This window comes from Lissotriton vulgaris, unplaced genomic scaffold (genome assembly GCF_964263255.1).
Source record: "Lissotriton vulgaris unplaced genomic scaffold, aLisVul1.2 SCAFFOLD_690, whole genome shotgun sequence".
NCBI classification, from domain to species: domain Eukaryota; kingdom Metazoa; phylum Chordata; class Amphibia; order Caudata; family Salamandridae; genus Lissotriton; species Lissotriton vulgaris.
The window spans coordinates 342,281-356,406 of record NW_028248208.1 but is presented as its reverse complement, the minus strand read 5'-3'; positions in this window follow the sequence as shown (position 1 = coordinate 356,406).

Here is a 14,126-nt window from a genome sequence, read left to right as displayed (position 1 = left end):
AACCATCCCGTCAATGACCAGTCTCCTTCGTCTACATGGATAGACTCAGAGATCTTATGCAACCTAGAGATGGCTTGGTACACTGGAGGGGCATTATCTGGTATGTAAACACAGCAACTGGATCCAATTAATTTACATACTCCTCGATCTGCAAGTATGATGTCTAATACCATACGATTCTGCAAAGTCATAAGGCGGTCCGCTTGAAGCTCAGCTGTGACATTACTAAGAGCATCTGTTGTCTCATTAATAGTGGTTTCAACAATGCGGACAAGCTGTCGAATATGCCTACTGTTGATCATTGGACCCCAAAAGGGCAGGAAGCCCTTAAAAAAATCTCCTACTTCGTGTGCTGCAGTATCTTCCTTATCGAAGACACCTCTACCATATCTCGTTCTATGATAGTCTGAAGCAGTAGTGTATGTAGGGGGAAGCAAAAACGCCACATAACATGTTCCTGAAAAATCAGGTGGCAACCATGTGTAGGCTCTGTCATGACAAACAAAATATGTCCGGGATGAATAGACATAGGTTTGAGCACACACACTCTTACCTAGCTGAGCTTTCAGATTCCGACCAGTACCTTGCAAACAAAAATGGCCTTGATGGGGTACAATCCAAAGAGGAGGAGACCTTTTTCGTCTCTCCTTCTCTGTCCAGCTGGTACTATATCCAGTCACATTCCAACCAACATAAGCCTGCACCTCATCCTTAGGGATAGCATTATATGCATCAATATCTCGGAACATAGCTACTATTCCCCTTATCTAGGCACCATTGCTGGAGTTATTTTTAAGGGGACATAAGGGGTGTACCTCATTTGCATAGATAAACATGGTCTGTAAAGCCCACACAGACCCATTAAAAGAAAAAGGCAAAACCAAATATGGTATACCTTTATCCGTCGTATGAGGCATAAGACCACAAACCCAACAATTAGTGGTATTTACTACTAACTGATGCTGATGCAACAACTGTATGAACGAGTTGTTGACAAATTCTGATCTCCTTGTTTGTTCATGAATGAATGAATGAAACATTATTTATATTGCGCAACTATGCCCAGTGGGCGTCAAGGCGCCTAAGCCAAATAACAGCTGTTAGCAGACAGAGACAGAGCCTACTGGTATGCATTAATAAAAAGCCAAGTTTTCAATGACTTCCTAAAGAGGTCGAGGGAAGGCAGTAGTTTGATTTCCAGGGGGAGTGAATTCCACATCAGAGGTGCCAGTATGGAAAAAGCTTTGCTCCCCCATCTAGCCTTCTTGGCTCTGGGAATTACCAGTTGATTAAGCTCACTGGATCGTAGACATCTGCTTGGAACGTATCTAGTGAGTAGTGATCCAAGGGCATCAGCCGAGCCTGCAGTTAAAGCCTTATATGTAAGGCAGAGGAGTTTAAAAGTGATCCTTGAGGGGATGGGGAGCCAGTGGAGGTTCTTCCTCGCTAAGGTCATAGATGCCAACCAGGGCAAAGCGAGAACAAACCGCGCTGCCGCGTTTTGTATAACCTGCAAACGCTGAAGCAGGCCCTTGTTGGCCCCGGCGTACACTGAGTTGCAGTAATCAAGCCTTGAGCCAACAAGGGCGACCACCACCTGTTTCCTTGCCTGTGGGGACAAGTAGTGAACGATCCTTTTCAGGGTCTTGATGACACCCCAACAGGTAGCCACCGTTCTGTTGACCTGAAGCTCCATGGAGAGCTGGGTGTCAAAGATGACGCCTAGGTTCCTGGCAGATTGTGTAGGTATAGGGCAGCTACCTAAAGAAGGAAGCCACCAATCACCTGACCACATGCCCTGGTCCTTGCCAAAGACCAGGACCTCTGTCTTGTCCCCGTTCAACTTTAGGGAGTTGGAAATCATCCACTCTGCAACAAGTTGCATGCAGGCCCTAAAGTTAGATGCGGTTTCACTCACAGAGTGGGTCAGGGATACCATAATCTGCGTGTCGTCGGCATACGACACTACCTCCATCCCCTGAGATCTTACTAGTCTTGCAAGGGGGGCCACGTAGATGTTGAACAGGGTCGGACTCAGTGCCGACCCCTGTGGCACCCCACATTGCAAAGACTTAGCAGGGGAGAGGTATTCACCTAGCATGACACGCTGCTCTCGTTGGTGTAGAAAGGAGCTCAGGAGACTGAGTGCCGGTCCTTCTACCCCTGCCTCCCTTAACCTAGATGTTAAAGTAAGGGGAGACAGGGTGTCGAATGCTGCTGAGAGATCTAGCAGCACCAGTACGGTGGTTAGACCCAAATCCACTTTTCTGCGGATGTTATCCATGACTTTCGTCAAGGCAGACTCCGTGCTATGCAGCTTTCTGAAGCCATGTTGGGACCCGTCCAGGAAGCCTGAGGTGTCAAGGAAGTTTGAAAGATGGAGATTCAAATGGGTCTCCAACATCTTAGCAGGGGCCGGCAGCAGAGAGATGGGTCTAAAGTTCTTCAGTACTCCGGGGTCTAAGGTGGTCTTTTTCAGCAGCGGCTTTACAATGGCTTTCTTCCAAAGTGACGGAAAAATGCCCTGTTCCAAGGCTCCATTCATTACTTCCAGCATCGGAGGAAGAATGATCTCTCTGCAGTTCTTGAGTACTTTCAGAGGAACTGGATCAAGTGGGGATGAAGATTTTGTTTTGTCCAACAAGCTATTAAGATCCTCTAACGAGAGAGCAGGGAAATGTTCAAGGGACTGAGGGGAATCTTTATTCCAAGCTTCCAGTCGTTTAATTTGAGAGAAATCCTCAGAACTAAGCGAGTTCCTCTGCGACTTTAGAGCTATGTAGATATCATCTATCTTTTTGTAGAAGAAGTCTGATATATCGTTACATAGCTCCTGGGAAGCAACTACAGGATCAGGAACCTGGAGAGAGCACAGAGAGTCTACTATTTTGAAGAGCTCTTTGGAGGATGTTAAAGAACAGGTTAAGTTGGAAAAATAGTCCTGTTTTTCCTTAATGACTCTCTTTTTGTATTCTCGTAATAGGCTCTTATAGCCTTCTCTATCCTTGAGATCCCAGGATTTACGCCACCCACGTTCCTTCTGTCTGCATTTTTGTCTGAGAAGCCTCAAATCGTCGGAGAACCAGGGGGCAGTTGGCTTCTGTCTAGCTGCAGGTTTCAAGGAAGGAGGAGCTAGTTCGTCAGCGGCTCTGGTAATGGCATCAGTGAGTTCTTGGGCCGACTCATCCACCTTCCGCTGAGTTGAAATATGGATGTTAAGAATAAAAGGGGCTAAAGCCTCCTTAGTAAAGTTTTTGAAGCTCCTTTTAGATTGTTTTTTGCCAGAGCCCACAATGACATCAGGGCAGGGAATGTCTAACGACAGCGGGACTGCTAGATGGTCAGACCAGGTAATTGGTACCGGTATACCAACCTCTAGTCTAGAATCGTTAGAAAAAATCCCGTCAAGGATATGCCCCGCCTTGTGAGTCGGGTGGAGAACTCGTTGGACAAAATCACATGCCTCCAAAGAATTAAGCAAAGAGAAGGTATCTTTCGAAGTAAAATCCTCTAAATGGAAATTAATGTCACCCAGAATACTGAGATGAGGTCTGCCAAAATAAGGTTCCAGAATTCTGAAAAGTTCTGGGCAAAAGTTGGCTCTGGACCCGGGGGGCCTATAAAGTAGGATACCAGAAAAGGAACTCACCGGGGTATGCACAATACAAAAGTATAGCGCCTCAAAGGGATCCGTAGAGACCGATAAGGGCTTTATGGTACAAGAGAGAGAAGATTTAAAAAGGATGGCTATTCCACCACCTCTACAGCGTTCTCTATCTAACCTTAGGAAGGTGTATCCTTCAGGTATGGCCAAAAGCAGATCATGGCCAGAGGACTCAGAAGCCCACGTTTCTGTAACAAAGACCCAGTCGGGATTCCTCGAACTAACAAAGTCGTGAAATTCAATCCCATGTTTGATCAGTGAACGAGCATTGATCAAGAATCCCTGTTTGGATTGGGAGATATGTCTGGCCGGCACAGAAGAGATTGAATGAATACGGGCCTGAGTAGAGCAAGCAAAAGAAACGTTGCAAGAGGGACACAAGCGGGCCCGACGCAATACCTCGGGTCTAAGCCGATGATGGCAGCAGAGCGCAGGGGGTCTCAGGGACTGAAGGGTACCGTACAAATCCTCCCGGGAAGGGGGCGCGTACACGCCAGGAGTCCCAGGGTCCAGCCCGTCCTGCAGCGCGTCCTCAGCGCGGACGGGCGCAGACGGGCTGAACTCTGGCGTAACTCCGGCGTCAATCTGGCGTCCCCGCAGCGCGTAACCGCTGCGCGTCAGCATGACTGATTTAAGTACACGCCTAGCGTCCTTCTGACGACTAGAGCGTCAAGCCTACCTGCTAGCGCCGAAAAGCGGCACCGAGTACTTCCAAAATGGCGCTCCTGAGATGCCAATTACGCGAGGATGCGGACCCGCCCAACAGCGGTGTGGTTCCCAAAAGTTAGAGTGCAGGTGAGGGCCAGGCGCGATTTAAAAACATGGGAAATGCAAATAAACCTAAATAAAATAGAAAACGAGGTAATTTAAAAACACACAGCAGCTCTGGTCCTACAGCGCACACAGCGCGTGCCACAGTCGAGATAACAGCTGACAAGGGGGAGCCTACCCTTTACCTGGCTTAAGTACACGCCTAGCGTCCTTCTGACGACTAGAGCGTCAAGCCTACCTGCTAGCGCCGAAAAGCGGCACCGAGTACTTCCAAAATGGCGCTCCTGAGATGCCAATTACGCGAGGATGCGGACCCGCCCAACAGCGGTGTGGTTCCCAAAAGTTAGAGTGCAGGTGAGGGCCAGGCGCGATTTAAAAACATGGGAAATGCAAATAAACCTAAATAAAATAGAAAACGAGGTAATTTAAAAACACACAGCAGCTCTGGTCCTACAGCGCACACAGCGCGTGCCACAGTCGAGATAACAGCTGACAAGGGGGAGCCTACCGTTTACCTGGCTTAAGTACACGCCTAGCGTCCTTCTGACGACTAGAGCGTCAAGCCTACCTGCTAGCGCCGAAAAGCGGCACCGAGTACTTCCAAAATGGCGCTCCTGAGATGCCAATTACGCGAGGATGCGGACCCGCCCAACAGCGGTGTGGTTCCCAAAAGTTAGAGTGCAGGTGAGGGCCAGGCGCGATTTAAAAACATGGGAAATGCAAATAAACCTAAATATAATAGAAAACGAGGTAATTTAAAAACACACAGCAGCTCTGGTCCTACAGCGCACACAGCGCGTGCCACAGTCGAGATAACAGCTGACAAGGCATGTTCAGGCAACATATAAAACTGGTGCAAAGAAACAGTAGTGAAAGAAAGCATAGGTTGGAAGGTGGGTGTAGATGTCTGTTGTGTAACATAAACAATCCAACCCACACAAGCTAATGTGATACTTAAAAACATCAAGAAGCACAATATTATAAAACGTTTGCTATATATTAATGTACAAAATCTTGTCTTAAGGTCTATTCTCTTAACATCTCTTTCAGTTACAACAGACTCCATCCTCTAACGTGGTGCTCGCGGCAATTTTCCTTTTTAACTCAAGTGTGCGTCCAGGCGTCCTAGACATCCCTAGAACCGCAGACCTTTCGTCAATACGGGGGCCACCCCTTAAGTCTTATACCGCGACACTGCAGCTGAACCCGGATGGTGGCTCAAAAAAGAAAATATAGTCTCTTGTCTGAAAGAGTGTAATTCACAAAAAAAAAATTGATTTTATTTGTCCTTTTTAGACCTTAAGTTGTAGCGTTCTTTACCAGGCACAGTTTGGTCTCGAAAAAGTGTCTCTGGATCAGTTGTATCTATTCTGAGATGCGATGGTACAGCTTCTTGCAAAACATCCTCGTCCTCTTTCTCAGTCCGAGTCCATTCTAGGTGTGCATCGCCAAAAGGTACAAACTGGGGAACTCTCTCTCCTTCACAATCACCTATTCCTTCGCGGACCCACTGATCAAAAGGCAAAGGCAAGGGTACCTTTTTGCCGTGCACACCATGGATCCAGTTCCTCTTCCCAACGACCTTTACGGCTGTACGTGTCGTCAGCAGGACCTGTCTCGGATCCCGCCAGCGAGGCTCTAAATTCCTCTTGCTTTGGAAGTTTTTCAGACACACCCAGTCGCCAGGTTGGAGGGTGTGCCCAGGATCCGAGGAAGCCTGCGGCAAGGTGTCTTGTACCTGCTGATGGAGAACATGCAATTTAGTGGTGAGGTCATGCAAATAATCAATTAACATCGGGTATTCTATGTCAGAGTACTTCTTGGGTCTAGGGACACCCCAGACATTTGCCGAGCGTCCGAACACGATCTCATATGGGCTAAGTCCCACACGAGAATGAACAGTTGTTCGAGTTGACAAGAGGGCTAGAGGTAAGGCATCGGGCCAGGCAAGACCTGTGCTGGCTTGTATCTTTGCAAGTTTAAACTTGAGAGTGCCATTATAGCACTTTACCAAACCCGCTGATTGAGGGTGGTTTGCCGCGTGGAATTTCTGCTTAATACCAAGACCTGCACATACTTTCTGCATAATTTGACCCACAAATTCACTTCCATTGTCACTCCAGACAATTCAAAGTAAACCAAACCTCGGGAAGTATTCTTTCTGAAGGACCTTGGCTGTAGACAAGGCAGTATTATCCTTTTGAGGGTAGGCCTCTGTCCATCTAGAAAAGGCACACACCACCACAAGGACATACTTTAGGTTTTTGCATCCCTCCATATGAATGTAGTCTATCTGCAATACCTCAAAAAGATACGTTGGGGGAGCAAAATGGCCTGCTGGGGTTGGTGTCCCTCTTCTGGGTTGTGCATCAAACAAACAATGCAATGTTTAACAAGATTGTCTGCACATTTAGGAATCCCTGCATTCTGCCATACCGAGCCAAAAGCCTGCATATTCCTTTCGCACTGATGTGGGCTGGACCATGCGCCATAGTCACTACTGGAAGTACATAGGCGTCTGGTAACAGCCAACGTTGGTGTTCAGACAATTCTTTCCAACATCCTGTAGCATCCAACATTCCCGTACTATCTCTCCACTTACTCAATTCTTTCTCTGTAGCCTCTTCCTGAATCATTTTCACACTTTCTATTGTGTCCTCACACATTCCTCCTTGACTGACCCGTCTGGCAGGTCCAGCAACATACATATGACTCGTTACATCTCTCGCTGTCTCTTTCGCTATCTGATCCGCAAAAGCGTTTCCTTCACCCACATCATCAGTGATCCTCTTATGCGCACTACACTTCACAATTGCTATCTGAGCGGGTAAAGCAAGTGATTCCAAAAGGTCATTCACTAACTGACCATGCTGTATTTTAGTACCATGTGAGGTAAAGAATCCTCTTTCCCTCCAAAGGCGGCCAAAACTGTGGGCCACCCTAAATGCATATTGGCTGTCGGTGAACACATTCACTCTCTTCCCTTCAGCCAATACACAAGCTCTAGTCACGGCTATCAATTCAGCTGCTTGGGCTGAATTCTGCCTAATGTGTGCTGTCTCCACAATCGTATGCAAAGTGGTAACAGCATAGGCTGCAGTCGTTTCACCATTGGGGAGCTTAAAACACGAACCATCTACCCATAGGATCCCATCCGGGTTCAGGAGCGGTGTATCTTTTAAATCGATCCTACCTTTTGTCTCCTCTTCTGTACGGAGAAAACAACCATGTTGCTCTTGAATGTCTTTCTCCACTGGAATTGGCAACAATGTAGCTGGATTTAGGGTATTACATCGCTTGATGTGCACGTGACTAGCCAAGAGCGTCAGCTCATACACCGATAAACGGGCGCTCGTAAGATGCTGAGTTTTTGTACTGTTTAGAAGTGTATCCACTGCATGTGGCACCATGACAATAAGCGCATTGTCTAGCACCAATCCAGCAGATTAGCGAATAGAAACTGCTGCTCTACCTTTCAGACAACTTGGTAATGCTTTAGCTACAGGGTCTAACGTAGCCAAAAATAAGCACACAGGCGTTGTTTGTCACCAAATTGTTGTGTCAAACCTGACAACGCGCAACCTTCTCTCTCGTGCACATAAAGTGTAAAAGATTTGCTGTAATCCGGAGTACCCAACACAGGAGCAGAACACAAGGAACTATGCAAATCAGTAAAACTTTTCTGGCATTCCTCTGTCCAAGGGAGAGGTTGGGGTGTATCTTTAAGAGTAAGTGCTAACAAAAGTTTTGCTAACAAATAAAAATTCGGAATCCTTTGTCTGCAGTAAGAGGTAATTCCTAAAAAGGCACGCACCTCTCTCTGTGTGCATGGTACAGACATTTGTGCAATCGCTTGGATTCTTTCTTGGGTCAATTGCCGTCCCTCCTTCGACAAGAGATGACCTAAGTAGGTAACCTCTTGGTGACAATATTGTAATTTAGAGGGCGAAACCTTATGATGAAGGTCAGACAAGTGATGCAACAATGAAACAGTAACTCGTTTACAAATTTCCTCCGAATCAGCAGCAACCAGCAGAACATCTACCTACTGAATAAGGGTGGCACCTGGAGGCAAAGTGAAAGCATCGAGCTGAGCTTTCAAAGCCTGACAATAAATGGAGGGACTTTCACAATAGCCTTGAGGTGCGCGCTTGAACCGGAAGCTTCAGCCTCCCAAAGAGAAGCCAAAAATATCCCTACTTTCCTCAGCAATGGGAATGCTAAAGAAAGCATTATTAAGGTCAATGACCGAAAAGCAGGCAGCTGAGGCAGGTATCAGTGTCAATAAAGCAGTGATATCTGGGACGACAGGAAACTGGGGTACAACGAGCTTGTTGACCTCCCGGAGATCAATCACAAAACGATAAACAGGTGGCTGGGAAGAGTCAGTATATTTAAGGACAGGAAGAACAGGTCTATTGCACACATTTCCTCTAGTCTCTTCAACCACACCTTTCTCAATCAAATCATAAATGATAGCCATCAGCGCTCTCTCACCATCACTCGAAATTCTATACTGAGGAATGCGAGGTAACCTAACATTGGACTTGATGGTGACAACATAGGGTGGAATCTGCAAGAGACCAACATCATTGGGGCCCGTAGCCCAAAGAGTGGCAGGCAGGGAGCGTAATTCAAGAGTGAGTTGGTCTCTAGACAAATATGTCGGGGACATTAATCTCTTGCCTAAAGTAAGATGTACACCAGAAGGAGAACAATGCAGGGTCGCATACAGTCTTTTTAACAAATCCAAACCCAACAAATTCTCACCACAACCAGTTGTCAAAATAAGAGGAGCCTCCAAATCATAAGGACCAATGGAGATAGGCAAAGGACAAGAAACTGGGTTACGAACTGGGGCGCCAGAAAATCCTACAGAAACATATGTTAAGCCAGACAAAGGTGCCCCAGGGAGTTTAGAGTGGATGATAGAACTCTTCGTTGCACCAGTATCCAAGAGAAATGGCTCTGACACACCAAGCGCAACGACATCAACATGAGGCCCATTTTGGTCCCCTGGAACTGAAATGACTCCCTCACTTTGTCTACGGCTGTCCTAGCTAGAGAAACCCTGATTCTCATCTTCCATATAATAATCGTCATTATAATATTGGGCAGACTGAGTATTTTGCTGATCAAAATAATTCATGGAATTTTGAGGTGGAAAGGAACGTTGACCCTGGTACATGGTACTTCGCCCCCTCCCCCTAGGTGTTGACTGGAAGCCACCTCGGCCTCGCGGCCCAGGCGTACCACCAGCACGCTGCAATAATATTGGGCAATTATTCTTGAATAACTCAGTTAGACTTAAGCCCAAAACTTAAATTAAAGTGAGACAAAAGTCTAACTTTACTACACGTAAATACCTTTTGTGAATACCAAAAGTTGCAAAGTTAGACTTTCGTCTCAGTTTACATTTGTGAATCGGGCCCTAAGTGCGGGCCTCTCCCAGGTTGTCAGTTCACAAGTGCCTGGGGGAATGTGTCTGCCCATTGGAGCGCTTCAATGGTGATGTGGCAGTGGTGCTTGTGCTGAGGCCCCAGCTCAGGGCTGCTGTAAGTCCACCTGCATGAGAGTCTGCTGGCTGCAGACATAAAGTCGTCCGAGTTGTCACTCTGATATCTGGCGCTAGGATGCAGCAGACACTTGACCTGACTATGGCAGGCTCAAGCACACCAGGAAAGAGTACATTCACTGCTGCTGCCTGCTGCAAAGCTAGTGGCCCTTTTGGGATATGCTGGAATGTCTGCCTCGCTGCAATTATGAATAAGCGTGGCAAGCCTTGCCAGAACATATCAGCAGGCAAAGTGCAGCCTCATGGATCCACGTGTGCCTCGCGCTGTCTGCACGTGATGGCAGTTATGTTATCAACATTTGAGGGCCAGCTACGCACGCCGATAAGACACAGGCTGACTCAGCTTCTAATAATAATTTTGGATTCTTTTTGCCTTCCCCAGAACCCCAGAGTAAAATCGACAACATAATGCAAACGCCCCCCTCCCCAGGATTGGGGCTATAGGACATAAATACCAGTTGTGGAAGGTACTATTGTAATAGAGCAAGCCACGACCCGACTGGAAACCGAAACCGGCCCTGGCCTCGGCACCCTAACATATTTTTTTTCCTGTTCCCATGTCCCTTCCCCTCGTGTTCTCCCTCATCCTCCTTCCCTGATCATCTGCGGGATCTTCTGAGCCACATCACCTCTATCTAGAGGGTTTATTTCATGTACTGTTTTTCCTGTTTTCAATGTCTTCTCACAAGTTCTAGTTTACACAGTGTCTTGGACTCTGCTGAGCCGATAAACTTCCATCCCTGTTATATGCTCATTGTATATGAAAAATCAATAAAGAATTGAGGTATTAAAAATAGACACAGGGAGTGGTGTCACTTAACATTTGACTTTGACAATTCCAAAGGAAGAGACATTACTGAATTTATAGACATGATCAGCCCACATGTAAAGTGATGAAATTAACAACCAAGTCTCACTAAAATAGACATTCAATTTAACATTCTACTGAACTGTGTGCAGTACTCATGGTGAAATATGAGAAACGTTTGCCACCAAAATGTGGGACAGAGGGTCTGTTCTGTGCCAAATAGTCACTTGTGAAGTTCTAGTTAATCCCCATAGTTTGGAAGAATGGGCCAGGTTTGAGTGAGACTGCAGACAGACCTCCAAATGTGTTACTGTCACTCATGATGAATGAGGCTTAAGGGCTCTGATATATGCACGTCTGCATTAATGTCGCTGTCGAGGCACTCATGGCCGCTTGCATGACAATGCTACAAAGAGTTGACGCACTCACTAATCAATGGAGTATTGATGACAAGTGTACTGTGATATAGGGGCCTATGTGAAGGAGTAGAATATTTTAGTGAAATGTCCCTGCCCTGTTCTTCAGGCCAGTAATACCCACTCATTTTTACGATACAATATAAACTTTGTGAGAAACATCTGGTTCATACTTGGTTGCCCTATCTTAGGAATTAATTGTTTCAAAGATATATTGCTTTATTTTTTGTCAGTGAATCTTTGTTGAGAGAGGATGGTGGTTACTGGAAACAAAAAAACAAAGCCAGGAAGAGACCGCTATCTTAATATTTTAGGAGACAGTTGTGCTCTTAAACCAGAAACTCAAAACCTAATTAGAACCTACAATTCAGTCTTGTTCAAGGATATAAAGCCGAATCAAATATAAGGAATAAGCCACAGACACAGGAAAATTGGAAATAAGCTCCTTCAATTGTCGCTTTGACACATGACCTATGCCTCATTGTCATTAATCTGGTGTGTTAAACTTCATGGTATTTACCTCTGTTTACTTTGCCATCTAGGACGTTGTGGATTTGAACAACTGCAAATAAATTATTTAAAAGAATAAATAAGCTGCCCAGTTTAATGGGAAAACTGACTGATATTCTGATATATTCATTGAAATACAGATATATTCATTGAAATACAGATATATTCAATGAAATAAAGATATATTCATTGAAATACGGACTGTTGCTTCCAGTTGTCACCTTTCTGTAAATACTCTTAAGTCCTATACAACAATGTTTGGAAGATGCTCATCCAAAGTGAAGCTATAAATGCTTTCTTACAGCAGCAGCCAAGGGTGAAGCCCTGTACTTGAACTGTCTGACCCTTAAAAACATTCCCGTCTGAGACATCTGAAATCCAACGTTGGAGGCAGTAATGCCAAATATCCTTGACGAGATCCACCAGAATCTTGGAATGAGTACCTCCAAGGCGATTGATGTACCTCACCGCCGTCGTGTTAGAAGGACACAACAGGACACTCTGTTGGCCGTGAAAGATCGAATGGCAAAGGAGCCCGCTAGGAGTTCCAGGCAATTGATATGGAGAAGGAGTTCCTCCTACGTCCACCGACCTCCCACCGATAGAGAGCCGCATCTGGCACCCCAGCCCAGGCGACTGGCATCCGATTCTATCACTAGATCCGGATGGGATCCGAAGATCGCTCTCCCATTCCAGGCCTCCATATGGTCCATCCACCAAAGAAGTTCCGCCCTGGCATCCGAGGAAAGGGAGATCAGCTCCGAGTAAGTGAGACCCCTGCGCAGGTGGGAGGCCTTCAACCTCTGCAGGGTCCTGTAATGTAGAGGACTCGGAAAGATGGCTTGAATCGAGGACGTAACAAACCAACAATCCTGGCCAGCTGTTGCAGGCATATCCTGTCTCTGCGGAGAACCTGTCGAATCTCCTTCTTAATCTTTGAAATCTTCTGAGAAGGAAGATTCAAGGAGGCATCCCTTGTGTCGATGCGAAAGCCTAGAAAGATCATGCTCTGTTGGGGAACCAGGTCCGATTTCTGGACATTGATGGTGAACCCCAGATTCTGTAATAGGGATATTGTAATCTGTGAGTGAAGGAGAAGATGATCCCTGGATTGATCCATGAGCAGCATATCGTCCAGGTAAATTATTAGTCAAATACCCTTGGTGCGGAGATGTTCCACCACAGGACGAAGAAGCTTGGTAAAACACCAAGGAGCTGATGAGAGACCAAAGGGAATGGTTTTGAATTCGTAGGTTTGACCCTTCCACTGGAATTACAGGAACCTGCAATGGGGGAGGGGGGGAATTTGAACTGACAGATATGCATCTTTGAGGTCTAACCGGACCAAACAATCGTTCTAGAGAAGAAGGTCCCTGAGCAGATGAATTCCCTCCATCTTGAAGTGCCGGTAAACTAACCACTCGTAGAAGGACCTGAGATTGATAACCGGTCTGAAGCCTTTTTCTTTCTTTTCTACCACCATAATATTGCTTAAGAATCCGCACGGATGAAGATAGGAGAGAGTGATAGCACCTTTTGAAAGAAGATCTAGAACCTCGTGATCTATCAGATTGGTCTCTGAGTCTGAAAAAACCAAAGGGCGAGGATGAGCTGTTTGGATGGGGAACCCGTAGAACTCTATGTGAAACCCTTGAACTGTCTCTAACACCCAAGGAACTGACGTTAAATCCGCCCAGTTTGCTAGAAACAGAGAAATCCTGCCCACCGGCGAACATGAGAGAGGATTTTCAAGCTTACCATTGAATCCTTGTGCATTCTTGTTGCCACCACGGCATCTGCCCTGTCCCTTGCCTCCACGGGAAGGATAGAAGGTTCCTTGTCTGCCATCGTTCCATCCATTATTTCTTTTTGCCTGTGCTCTACTGGGACCTTGGTTTAATTGTCGACCGGAAGAGTGACCCCTGCCTCGCCCGGCCCCCCCAAAAACCTTATCCAGGGCAGAAAAGGTGGCTACAGACTTTCCTAGCTCCTTAACGAAGGGATCACCAAAGAGCATACCTTGAGCTACTGAACCTGCCTTGGAGGAAGACAGTTCTCCTAATTTGGAATCAATTTTCAAAAGTAGGGAACGGCGACGCTCGACGGAGAGGGCACAATTGGCATTGCCCAAGAGACACATTGCCCTTTGCGCCCATCCCGCAATATCGTCCGTCGGGAGAGGAAGGCCTGACTCTCTGGACCGTTCCGCTAACTCAATGATTTTAGTTAGGGGTCCCACAACATCAAGAAGCTTGTCCTGACAAGCCCTCCAGGAACGATCTATCCCCTTTTTTGGATCCTTCATATATTTAGCAAAAAATGTGCAGAGCTTAGGGTCCAACTCTGGGGTACTAGCAACGCCATTGGGAAAAGACGGTCTAG